Genomic DNA, 13,625 nt, shown 5'->3' with positions numbered 1-13,625 from the left:
TTGATGTTTTTTCTTTTTGAATTAGTTTTTTTGGATTTTTGTTAATATTTTTGTCAGTATTGGCAGAGATTATGTCAAAAATAAAAAAATAAATATGTGAGAACTATGAAATATAATTATTTTTTTAATTTTTTTATATTTTTTTTAGGCGCGTACCGCCCTAACCGACAACCCAAAAGTGGGTCGGGTTGGCTGGCATTTGGCACGCCCGCCCGCCAAATGGTGGGTTTTGAGCGATCGACAGGTCGCCCCACGTCCCGAATTGACACCTCTAGGTATATGTAACATATCTTCATTGTCCCACACATTAGCATGTCGTTCATGTTAAATCTCCAAAAAGTCATTGAATCATAATAACTAATGCATTTTTTTAATGAAAAAGATAAATAAACTACATTCCTTAATAAAAAAAAACGGAGACAGGAATATGAACCGAAGCTCGATAAAGAACCCCACAAATAGTAGGAAAACAATAAAATGATAATAACTAACAAGAGCTGAAGGCCCCTAAAAAAAGAGGGCTTTTAGGAGAACAAAGAAGCAAAACGATAATACTTACTTTTCCCTCTTACGCCCTTAGGTGGAATGCAGTTGGTGTCATTTGTCAAAATGAAATAAGTATCAAATCTCTTATAATAAGAGTGGTTTGGTGAAAATTTTATGAGGTTTTGATATGCTTTTCGAATTTAAGTATACATGTGTTTTCTTAATTAAAAATTATAAAGCACTTGGACAAATAAATCTTTTTAAATTCTCATTGGTAAAACCTCCAAAGAAAAATTTCTACTAAAAAACCATATTAATTTTTTTTTTCTTTTACGAAGTGGAATATAGAAATATCTACAAACACAATTATATATAAAATCTCATAATATAGGTATGCTTGATCGTTCCCAAACACAGGAGGAATTAATTATTTAAAATATGAATAATTATTTTTTTATTTTAAAAAAAATAACATTAATATTAATAAAGACTTATCAATGATTTAAAATAAATTATAAAATATTTATATATATATATATATTAATTAAATATTAATTAAATAAATTTTTTTTATAAAAATAGATAAACCACATATTAACACCAAAGTTTTTTGAAATATTTAAGGTGAAATCTAGCCTAATGTCTCACCATCTTCATGAATAATGTTTTTTTTTCACCACCTTCATGTGTTTATGTTGATGTTGTCATCGTGGTGGTCATGGTTTTTTTTTTATTTTCTCTTTATTTATGTTTATATTATTTGCATTTAAAAAGATTAAAAGACTTTTAAATAAAAAGTTAAAGAAATTACCAGAAGAGAAACAGATAACATAACAACATCTCTGACAGTGGATCTCTCTCTGCCATTGTCCTCAGAAGTTGATCTACCTGATCCTTCTGTTCCAGTTACTAGTTTAAACCCAATTGTCAGCACTAATGGTACTATTGGTTTATCCATAGCTAGGGGGTGCAGATGATGTTCCTACTAAGGACCTTTCTTTGGGTGATTCGGCTTCTAAAGGGGACCTCCATGAAGTTGATTACGAGACTGATGAATCTGAATCTGAATTTGACAAAACTATTAGATCTCCAATGCTTGGTCTGCGATCTGATGTAACTGATAGTCAACAGGTCCAACCCCAAGGGGCCAGAAGAAGCGAAAGACAGAAGAAGCCGTCTTCCATATAGACTGAAGATGTGGGTTTTGTTCGTGAGCTTCCTTGGTCGGTAAAGAAGAAATGTACTCACGATGAGCTCTGCGAAGGTACTTCTTCTACCCCCTTGGTTATTAATGATTGGTCTCATGCTCAAATTGTTCGCTATTGTTCTACATGTGGTATTGATTTTTCCAATTCATGCTTGCTGAAGATGATTGCATTGCTCATATTCGCATGTTATAATCGATCAGATCTGCCCCTTCCAGGGGGTGTGTAGAGACCTCCTAGGTCCGCCTGTCCTTTTTTGGTGCTTTTATGAATATTATCTCTTGTAATGTTAGGCATTTAGGTAGACCAGCCAAACATTTCTTAGTTAGGGATTTTCTTCTTTTGCACTGTGCAGAGGTGTGTTGTTTGCAAGAATCCAAGTTTGTGGAGCTCCCCAATGCAATCTAGATTGAGATCGGGGGATCTAGGATGGATAACTTTGCCTTCTGGCCTTCTCGTGGGTCGCCCGGGAGGATGGTAATTGGGTGGAATAGTTTACCCCTTGATGGTAAGGTGATTTTCTCTGGCTCCTTCTGCCTAACGGTAGAATTTCACTGCAAGAGAGACAACCTTCAGTGACTTTGTACCTCGGTATATGGACCCAATGCTCGCACTCTTAAGGCTTCATTCTGGGAGGAAATTAGGAGGAGCAATAATGGTATTAGCCGTCCTTAGGTGATTTGTGGAGATTTCGACGCCATTTTTTCGCTCAATGATAAAAAGTCAGGACCCTCTGTTTGGAAGTTATTCGCCAAGCAGACTGCCTTTTGAATGACTTATCCTTGCTAGAACCGCCCTCTATTGGTACAAGGTTCACTTGGACCAATGGGCAATCTGAGCCTATTTGGGTTAAACTTGATCGTTTCCTGGTTAATTTTGACTTGAGGTGCACTTTCCTAGGGTAATCCAGACCTGCTTACCTAGGTTAGGTTCGGACCATGTCCCTATTCATCTTGAAGTGGGTGAGCATGTTTTTAGGCTGAGACCTTTTCGCTTTGAGCTAGCATGGTACACAACGGATGGGTTCTCTGAGCTAATTCAACAATGGTAGAGTGTGGACATCCCTACTGGTTGTGGTGCCTTTGTTATCTCTAAGAAAGTGGCGTGGATGAAAAAGATGCTTAGACATTGGGCCCGTACCCTCTTCGGATCGATTAAGCTAAAAAAGCTAGCACTGATGAACGAATTAGATACCCTAGATGTGGCTAAGGAAACCACTGCTCTCTGCATGGAGGACTTGGCTAAAGAGTGTTCCCTCTTGTAGGAGCTTGAGGCGATCAGGAGAGAGGAGGAGATTTATTGGAAACAAAGGTCCAGAGTGATCTGGATTAAAGAAGGGGACGCTAATACAAAATATTGCCATGCTGTGGCTAACGGTCGAAGGAACAGGAATTTTATCCCTACTATAACCTAAGGGGGGATCCAGTTTGTGGATACTATGGATATTGGTCAGATCTTCACCACGGGATTCAGATCCTAGTTTGGGCAGTAGAGAGAAAATTGATCAAGATTAATTGGCGGCATCTTCTATCTTTTAAAGATCCGTTGGATCTCTCACACCTGGAGGCCCCTTTCTCTGTGGACGAGATCAAAGGAGAAGTTTTCAAATTGGATACTGGCAAGGCCCCTGGACCAGAAGGGTTTCCGGTCTTCTTCTTTCAACACTTCTGGGATGTGGTCAAAACGGAGTTATGTGTCCTATGTGAGGACTTCTATTTCGGAAGAGCTAATCTTGAATGGATTAACTGGGCTTGTACCACTCTAATTCCTAAGGTTGAAAGCCCGAAGTCTCCCTTTGATTAAGAGCACACTAAACATTCCTTCTCTTCCAAATTCGCTCGAGCAGGTTTGGTCCACTTGGATTCCTTCCCTTGATGTGCGCTTGCGCATTTTCTGGGACCTTCTTTCCAGAGCAATTTTTTGGAACATCTGGTTGGAAAGGAACAATTGTATTTTTAATCTTACCTTTACTTCTACTGCATCTATTCTTATTAAAAATTTTCATGTGTTAATTGATTGGTGCTCTTAAGCTAAAGATTCGACACAGCAAGTTTCCAATGAGTCCATTGTGACTGTCAAGCGCTCCCTCGACTTTCTGAGCGCCAGATCTGCAGACCTCGCCAGCAACTCACCGCCTCCTCAACCCCATAAGTGATCCCTCTAGACCCGACTGAGCTGACCTCTGCTGCCTCTTGGTGGACTTCGTCTCCGCAGCTCCTGGTTGTGGATCTTTGTTTGTGTTCTTTTCTGCCGTTGTTTTTTTCTCGTTGTATTGTTCTGTTACACCGCTGGTGTTGCATCCTCCTTTTTTCTCTCTCCTCTGTTCTTTTCTTTTACTTGTTTGTCTTAGTCGTCTGTTGTTGTTTTCGGCTTTTTACTTTTTTGAATAAATCAGTGGTTTATCCACTTTTATCAAAAAAAAAATAATAAGTTGACATAATTATGACCATCATTATATTTCACATTTACATAGATAAATATTTTTTTAATTAAATTTATTATTAATTTAATATACGAGCACTTCCTCATCAAACTCATGAAAGATATGAGTGATATTCATGGGAAAACAAAAGGCACTTGAGGGGATTTCATGCGCCACCACTCAATTAGTCAATCACCCCGAGCGCGTTCCGAACAAAGTTATGATTAGAACGCGTATAAATTCGGCGAAATTTAACCCGAGAGGATTTCATGTGCATATAAAATTAATAATAAATTTAATTAAAAAATATTTATGCATGTAAATGTGAAATAAAGTTATGGTCATAAGTTAATAATGAAATTTGAAAAAAAAAAAACACATGAGATGACCAAATTTTTTCTCCAAATAATCCTTGCTATTTTCATAATAATAAAAAAATAATAATATAATATTTAAAAAAATAAAAAAATATTTAAAAAATTAATAAATTTTAGAAAATAAATAAAAAAAATTAAGACAATTGGGTTGAAAAAACCACAAATAAATTAATTTATTAATTACAAAAGAAATAAAGGGTTAAAATGTAAAATGCCACAATTTTTAAATTTGAAAATACCTAATCACACACCCATGTGTTGACTAAGCTGTGATTTGATAGTTTTGGAGTCATTTTGACAAATATAATGGTCATAAGGCTATTTTAACTATATAAAAAAAAATCAAATAGGGAAATAGCCCTTTTTGTTATTTGAAAAAAATAATAATTTCAAACATATATGTATAAAATAAAATAATTACAACAATAATACATAGCAACAAAAAGCAATGTTTTGAAACCCAATCCGGGCATATGACTCGGGATAGGTTCCGGGTTATGAGTTAATGGTCGAACCGGGGTTGAGCTGGGTTAACCTGGTCATAAATATAATATTTATTTTTATAAATTTAATTATATAAAATATAAAAAATAATATATTATAAATTACTAAAAAAAATTTAAAAACAACAATACAAAATTTCAACAAATAAATAGTTTTTCTTATAATTTATAAATATCAACTTAATACCTCAAATACAAATTCAAACAAAATACAACATAATAATAAATAAAAAGTAACACAATACAAGCTTTTAAGTTTCAAAATACAATCTAATAAATAAAACTTAGGAATCATGCATTGAGTTTTGATTTTAAAGCAAATTTGATACATAACCCCTATTCTTACATATTTATTATTTAAATTTTTAATTTTAAACATATAATAATATAATTGGGTTAACTTGGTTCATCGGGTAATCACCATGGTCAACCGATTCAACACTGTATCCTGACCCGACTTGGTTTATCGGTCGAGTCGGGTTTAACTAGATTGAACCTGTTGGGGACCCAGCAGGTTTCAAAACATTGACAAAAAGAGAGAAGAGTACAATCTCAAAGGCTATCTCACGCCACCAAAGATGATTAAAGATCTTTATGAAAACATAACAAGAGTAAAGGTGGATCTCAGTAAACAATTATTGAAAAAAAAAGATTATCCATATATATATGTGTGTGTGTGTATGTATGTATATTAAAAAAATGAATAAACTAGGTTGAAGAGATGAAAAAATGAGCCTCCTGTAAGATCTCTGGGGTGGCGACAGTGGTGGTGGGGTCGGTGGTAGCATGCGCAACGGTGACCCTCAAGAACCCAACCGTGCGGTGGAGATTGCAGGGGAAGGCACTAGGAGAAGGGAGATATCATATGTGCAGGCGGTCAACTCGGCTTCATCGAAGGAGAGCTCCCCTAAGGCGCGTTTTGGTGCAACTTTCGCCCCTCCTAGTAGGGTGACTGCGAGACTAGATGTTAAACGTCCACGTTCGCCCAGAGACGGCACTTGCGGTCGTTGCTTCCGTTCATCCCATTCAACGGTAGAGTGTCATCACCAAGTGGCATGTCTGCGATGCTTTGGCATTGGGCACGTCGCGGCTAGATGCAAGGTGGAGATTAGAAGGAGCCCGCATCGGAGGAGAGTGCATGTGAGGTCGAAGAGAGGAGACGCTCAAGATGCTACGCAACAACCTGTACCCGCTGCAGCTTCATCAGATGAGCAAAGACAGTCTCGTCAGCTTCAACAGTCGGGGGAACCAGGTCAGGCTACGGCATCTCTGTTGAGGAATGTGCCAGGATAGACTGAACTGAAGAAGATTAGGACCTCTCGGGCTACCTTATCACTGTCTCTCTCTCCGGAGAGCTCTGCGCTACGTGAGGAGTTGGCGAAGGTTGCAGTACTTTCAATTGTCGAGGGGTTCGTCAACGAAGATAGTGTCCTGGAAGTCATTCCTTCAGTTGTCAATACGAAGCTGGCAGGTCCCATTACGCCGATTACCAAAAACTCCTTTCTCCTGCCATTCGCCAACCGGGAGGAGGTGTGTGATATGGTTAAGTTAGGGACATTTAAGGTGAAGACGAAGGATGGCCCGTGCTCTCTAAAGCTTGCTTACTGGTCTGCGGAGTTTGGGGCTATTGGGAGAGTGACCGGTGAAGGGCAATGGGTGCTCATCTAGAACTTGCCTCTTCACAGATGGTGCTGGACCATTATCGAGAAGGTTTTGAGGCCCGTTGGGGAGCTGATCTCAATTTTGCGATTGACTATACCTCATAAGAGGTTCATCATGGCCTGGTTCATCGTAGGCGAGGCATGGAGCTACCAATGGAGCTGGACTTCTCTTTCGGCATGAGGAATTATCAGGTTATGCTTACTAATGACCTGGGTACCTTCCCGATTTTTTTACCGAAATCGGGGTGCTATATGCTTCTGGAGCGTGATGTTGAGGAAGGTTGTGGGCTGCCAAGGGTTTCTCGATTCACTCACGAGGTCCCAAGAGCGGAGAAAGGGAAGTTTCCTGTGAGAAGTGCCGGCGGCGAACATCCTACCATCTATCGAGGGCTCACCATTGAGGAGAATGGGCCACGATTCTTCAAGTAAGACGATAACGATCGCGTTCCTAAGATCCTCCAGATTAGGAACTCCAAATGGTTTGTCCGCAAGTGAAAAGATGGCATTGAAATCCCCACAAATCACCAAGGGGACCATTGGGTCCCCACCGCAATTTCTAAGCTCATCCCAAAAGGCATGCTTTTGAGATATGGTGTTAGGACCATACACAGAAGTACAACGCCAGGTGAAATTATCCCTAACAGAACAGAATTCAACAGTAATGCTGAAGGTCCCAACATTTTCAAGCATACCCAATAGTAAAGCGTCATTCCATCCCAAGATAATGCCACCAGCAGAGCCTTTTGCCGGAACAAAAACGAATTGATCCAACATGCTTCCCCCTATATCCCTCCAGATAGTAGCGGAAATATTTTCAAGTTTGGATTCTTGCAAACAACAGACCTCCGCAAAGTGTAAGTTAAGAAAATCCTTCAATAAAAAGCGTTTAGCCGGTCTACCAGACTCCTAACATTCCAGGTGATAATATTCATAACAAACCAGTTAAACCCCGCGGACCTCAGTAGAGGTCTCCGCCTGCCCCCTTAAAAAGGCTGCATGTTCTAAAGTACGTAAATGATTAATACAATCATTAACCGAATCAAAAAATGAAATACTACATGCATCATAATAACAAGCAATTTGAGCATTTGACCAATCGGAAATAAGAAGAGGTTTAGCGGGTGTGCCTTCAGGCCCCCTTAGGTTACTTTCTTATTGGTAGATCGAGGTGGTTCCGGTAGATACTCGGCAATTTAATTAAACCTTGTGGAATGCTTCTTTTGTCGCTCGCTGCGTCAGGCCCCCTTAGGTTGATCAGCAACCGTAGCAGGATTATCTTCCTTAAGGCCTGGCATGAGTTCTCTGAGGTTTCTTTGGAACTCCGCCATCGAGTCATCTGAGTCAACATCAAGAATAGGTGATTTATGGTCAGAGGATTTAGACTCATTATCGACCACATCCTCCAAATCCCTTGAATCTTTGGCCGAGCAATCCAATTTAACCTCCATGTTAGCTTGAGCAGGTACAAGGGCCCAAACTCCAGGAAAAGCCCACAGGTGGCTCCAAGTCCAGTTCCATATTGGCCTCCACCAGGCCCACTTCCAATAAGTCAGAATGGCCCGGGTAAGTGGGCCCAATCTATTTAATACCAATCAACCCCACTATCTCTTCTCCCTTCTTAAAAGGCTAGCCCATTAACATAGCGTTAGATTGGTCCACTTCACACATTATCAAGGGATCAGAAGAGTCCTCAGGTAAGCCTTGGCCCATAGCCATTCTAAGCCCAGTATCCTTTGCAATTGGATCATCAAGTATCTCCATTATTATCTCAAACAGCACCTACTCTCCACATGGCATCTCCCCAATGTCACGTGGCCTCTCTCTATCATGACTAAGTGTCAAGGCCACCACTTCCACACGGATAGCCCCATCCTCCGAGATAGCAACCTCGGCAGCTCTGTATGTGCCACCTGTCTCTCTAATCAAACTTGTACTCGAAGAATTCCGCACTCGCCACTGATTGACACGCCGTGTCCTCGAGACATGTGAAGTTGGCTTGACATGCCCCCCATGTCGCCGCCGCTAGGAGGACTGAGCCCGTTCCCAACCATAGGTCAGTCCACTCCGACCATTGGACAAAGACTTCACCGCATCGGGATGAGTTTTGCACTTGTCCCAGCCACCGTGGGAGCAAGGCTCAACCACCACCGTCCTAGCCGCGTCCTCACCGTCGCCATGGGAGCACAGCTCAACCAACGGCAGTTAGGAATCACATGCATTGGCTCTACTGTCGCCATGGGAGCGAGGCTCAACTAACAGCGACGGTGCAATTGGTCTCCTTATTGCACCTTCACCCACCTTCGTTGCATGATTTGGGCCTTATTGAACCTACCTCTGTTGGGAGACGATTTTCTTAAACTAATGGCCAGGTGGACCTGATTTGGGTCAAGTGGGCTTCGTATCTTTGTGTGTAGTTTTGTTTGACCGCTTGGTCTGTTGGTGGGTATATCTCTTTTTCTTATTTTAATGCATATAGTTAATCCATCTTTTCAAAAACATAATTAATCACAAGATTTATAGAAGTGGATATTAACTTGATTACGATTAAATTGAGCTTGATCTTTCCCTAAATTGAGCTCGAATAGCTTATTAGTAGTGATGTATCAACCCATACAATATTTTTCCAATTCTCAAATAGAAAATGACAACATGATAGTTAATAATTTTACAGAAATATAGAAATAATCTTGATTAATTTCTGGATGTATTTATGTTTTCAACATAAAACTAGGCTGTTAAACCACCCCTTCATTGAGTACAATTGGTTACTTAAATCAAAGGATGAGGGTTCAACTTGTGCTGGTCGCATGTCCATACTTTTTCCAAATAAAACTAGATTAAGGAAATATTATGATACTGTGTTATGGGTAAAACTTTAGAGAATCTGCAATCTAAGATTAACACTCTCAAATCTAATAAACCCACACAATTAATCTGGAAAAAATTGGAGATCAAGCCTCCAATTAGTTCATTACTGCAAATAAGAGGATGTATTATGATCGAACATGAAGGTTACAATCTTCCTCACATACTCCTTGAGTTAATCCACCAGCAAGACACTCAAATATCATCACAACCAAGGAAATCCACATCCATCAAGACACCAAAATATCATCATAACCAAGGACATCCACATCCATCAAGACACCAAAACATCATCACAACAAGGGCATTAAAACTGAAAGTAATCAAAACATAGAACAATCTCACCAACGAAGATAGCAGGGAAGTACCCTGAAGGAAGAAGAAAAACCATAGAACAGAGAAGAACTCCAAATCCCTGCTCTCAAGCTAGTGAGAGAAACCAGGGCCTTCACTCTACCAACAACCCGCTGCCTTTCTCTTCTTCAGAACCTTGTTTTATATTTAGTTTCTTTACCGGTATCACGTACCCGCGGAGATTAGAACTTAACCTGCTCTCACGCTTGCTTCGTCGACACGTGTTCGTGCCTTTTACTTCTCCATCCGGCTCAACTGGCTCCACTTTATTCTTCTCCTTGTTGACTATATTGACCGGCAATATAACATACTGGCCGTTCAAGTATCTTCCTCGAACTTTATAGGCTCAAAAAAGAGAGATTTGATCTGGTTTTTCTTTTCCTGATCTGGTGCTCCATGGCTATCACTATGCTGGTAAATACAATGTATCAGCCTTGAAAGATTTACAGCCGCATTCCTGAAAAACAATGATAGTGGACTGCAATTGGCAAGTCCTTCATTGAGGTCTTTCCATGATCTGCTAATTAGATTCCATATTTCTTCACGTGCTTCAGATTCAGTGATGTTGTACTCAGTCATATAGCACTGTATGGATGTTTGAGTATCACCTCTCTCTAACTCTGCCTGTAATTTATAGAATTAAACCAATTAATCATCATGCGGATTAAGATGATAGCTTATTTAAATTCATTTATGCGTGATTACCGCAGACGTTGCGAGATCGTTGCATAGTCTAAAAATCATGGAGGAAGACCTGATAAGATTTGGATAGTTCATCAAATGTTTCAATGCTTCCTTTGTTTTCCCCTGTTCTGATAACAGGAACACATACACCATCACAACATGCCCTGACACGGATGACCAACCATTGTTAAGGTACTCCTCAAGGCTTGGTTTATGACCCCTGTGATGCCACTCTGCTTCTATTAAGAAAGCTTTGCATAGATCTGACCACTGTAATACAAGCAAAAAATAAAGTTAATATCAAAAATTAATGGTGTGGTTGAAAGAAGAAATCAAGGATTTACTGCTTGTCCGATATAAGGCATAGCATCCCATCCCTCAAGTCTCTGAATTCTATTAGCTAATTCCTCTGCAGTGTTGTAGAGAGAATTGTAGCATATTTTCATGTACTCTGGAAGTTCTTCACTTCCATCACGCTCCCACTTTTCAACTGACTTAGTGAAGAGTTGAAGTTCATCCAATGATCCATAAACATCATAAACATCATCCAACGTTGTGATCAGTGTGCTGGCCTTTGTAAGTTCTTTCTCTACAGAACCCATGCTGTGGATCAAAGACTACTCCAGCTGCGCAGAAGAAGCACTCGAGTAGTCTATCTCTTGCGAAGCCTGTTTTCTCTCCCAGTCCCAAATTCTTCCACCATCTAATTAAACACAAAAACATTAAATTCTTGGGTTTAATTGTTGTCTGTGTTTAATGAATAAACTACGAGTTCATTGCAAAAGAAAAAATAAGATACATGGCACGGGAGAACCTGGCAGGAAAAACTAAAACAGACAGAAAGCGGAACAAATGTTTTATATCTCCTTTTAACATTAATTAAACACAAAAAAGGTTAATTATATTTAAATTAGAGACTTTATTAACAAACTGAATAATTACCACACTCATTCCATCATTTTCTTGAGTTCCATTTGGTGTGTGCTCTGGACCATGTTGAAATCAAGTTTGGCAAGTTTAAGCAAACTAGGATTCATCTTGCCTGACCTTTCATACTGGTCAATGTACCATCTGGCTTCCAACCTTGGAGTCCTCCAATGTAATGGAAGCTCCAGTGAATGTTCCACTTTGTCCTTCAAGTGTGGATGCATGCATGGAATAAGATTAACAAGATGTTCGCTAGTGAAATATCTTGCCTCTTCTAGTGTTTCCTCTCCATCAAACCCAAGGAATGAAGCTTCATACAAACTCAACATCCCCTGCACACCCTTCTCAAGAAGAGACGCTCTGAAACTCCCTTTCTCATCTTTGAAATGACTGAATACATCTGTGCATGCATGAAACCATGGTCACCAAAATCAATTGACCAGCACACACACGCACACAAATATATATATATATATATATATATATATATATATATATATATATATATATATACCTTGAGAGACGTGGAGTCCATGCTGCCTAAGCAATCTGAAGAACAGAGCAATGGCATGGAGGTTTTGCTTCATGACTACTGAAATGTTATCATTCTTGGTAGATATGGAATTTATAAGTGCATCGTTGATCTCTTCTTCAAAGTGATGGCCCAGACCAAGCCGCTCAACATCATCAATCAACTCAAGTCTAGCCACCAAATTATTTTCTTGTTTGATTAAAGATCTCACCTCCTCCTTCAGCTTTGCAAACAATATTGTTGTACGTGCCTTTACCTGAATAAACTTTCCACATATTAGCACAAAAATCTACAACAGTACCATGCATACCCTCAAGAACTAAGATAAAATTGTTCCACAGGGATGATCACCTTATCATAGTCACTGTTTAATGACTTCATTGTAAAATTGTAATCCCATTGATTGGGTTGGTAATGAGCAGACCTCCTTATCTGCTGCTCTGGCGAGAAGCAGGCGATGGTGAACTTGCGATTATTGTTGAGTTCACAAGCAACAACTGAACCGTTTACAGCAGAGAATGGCACGTTCTTCTTGCTAGTGAGAGCGGGAGGGCAAGAAGAAGAAAGTAGGTAACTGTGGTTTGTCATTGTTTGTTTCTAATGCTAATTGAATTATTAGTTGATGCCTTCGGATATATTTAGGTGGTTGTATTTGTTAGAGAGATTTCAAGGGGCCAACTCCCATTTGAAAGTGGCCCCCCATTTGAAAGCGACTCTATGTTGTGACTTGTGATGGAGTGTAACAATTTAAAAGGCTCACTCACAATTTGCTGGCCTATGGGCCCTCTCTATGCGGCTCACATGTTTCACATGCATCCACCCGAGTGTTTGTACGTGAGCTTGGTTCACTTCGCACCACAAATCTTGCTTTTGTTCAGAGGAGTGGGTCTTCCATGACAGCGGCTGGAGGTTACGAAATCATCTCTCTTGGGCCTGGGCTCAGGATCTACCTCGATTCCAACCTATTTAAACCTGACATGTATTTTCAAATCACAATAAAAAAAATAATAATATCGTGTCAATATATAATAGGCTAGAACCAGGGATGACTTCGGAGGTTACCCATCATGTAGGTTTTGTTTTCAAAGACCATAATATATATATATATATATATATATATTAATTGTACCCTCAGCTACAACATTGCTCATAATAATAATAATAATAATAATAATAATAATAATAATTAAGCATGCACACAAGGTTCTCTAGCTACCTGAGGCTCATGTAGTAAGTACGACAGTAAGGTGCCTGCAAGGTGTTTTGTCTGGCTAGTTCTTCAGTTGTTGATATCAAAAGAGCTTCATCTTCTTGATTTGACTCTTAATCGATTCTTTTGGCTCTCTCTCTCTCTCTCCTCCTTAAGCACTGCCTAGTACTTGAGAATACAATTTACACCATGTTTATATAGCATCATTTTTTACAAAAATACTCTAATACATGCAGAAAAAGTATACAAAATAATATTAAATGATGCAAAAATATATACTTATTAGCAACTCAACCAGACAATGATGAAATGGTGATCAATATGTTTAATCATGCAGGTATAATTGGTCATCGTTGCATCCCTAAGATCACTCACTTGGGATCCTAGAAACTTCAAGCT

General features: G+C 39.3%; 1 pseudogene; it reads right to left on the bottom strand.

Moving 5' to 3' along the window:
• Nucleotides 1–9,587: 9,587 nt before the first annotated feature.
• On the bottom strand, nucleotides 9,588–12,610 carry LOC120254317 (annotated as a pseudogene).
• Nucleotides 12,611–13,625: the final 1,015 nt, after the last annotated feature.

This window comes from Dioscorea cayenensis, unplaced genomic scaffold, assembly GCF_009730915.1.
Source record: "Dioscorea cayenensis subsp. rotundata cultivar TDr96_F1 unplaced genomic scaffold, TDr96_F1_v2_PseudoChromosome.rev07_lg8_w22 25.fasta BLBR01000417.1, whole genome shotgun sequence".
Taxonomy (NCBI): Eukaryota; Viridiplantae; Streptophyta; class Magnoliopsida; order Dioscoreales; family Dioscoreaceae; genus Dioscorea; species Dioscorea cayenensis.
The sequence above is the reverse complement of the archived record's forward strand: the minus strand, read 5'-3'. Positions and strand labels throughout refer to the sequence as shown.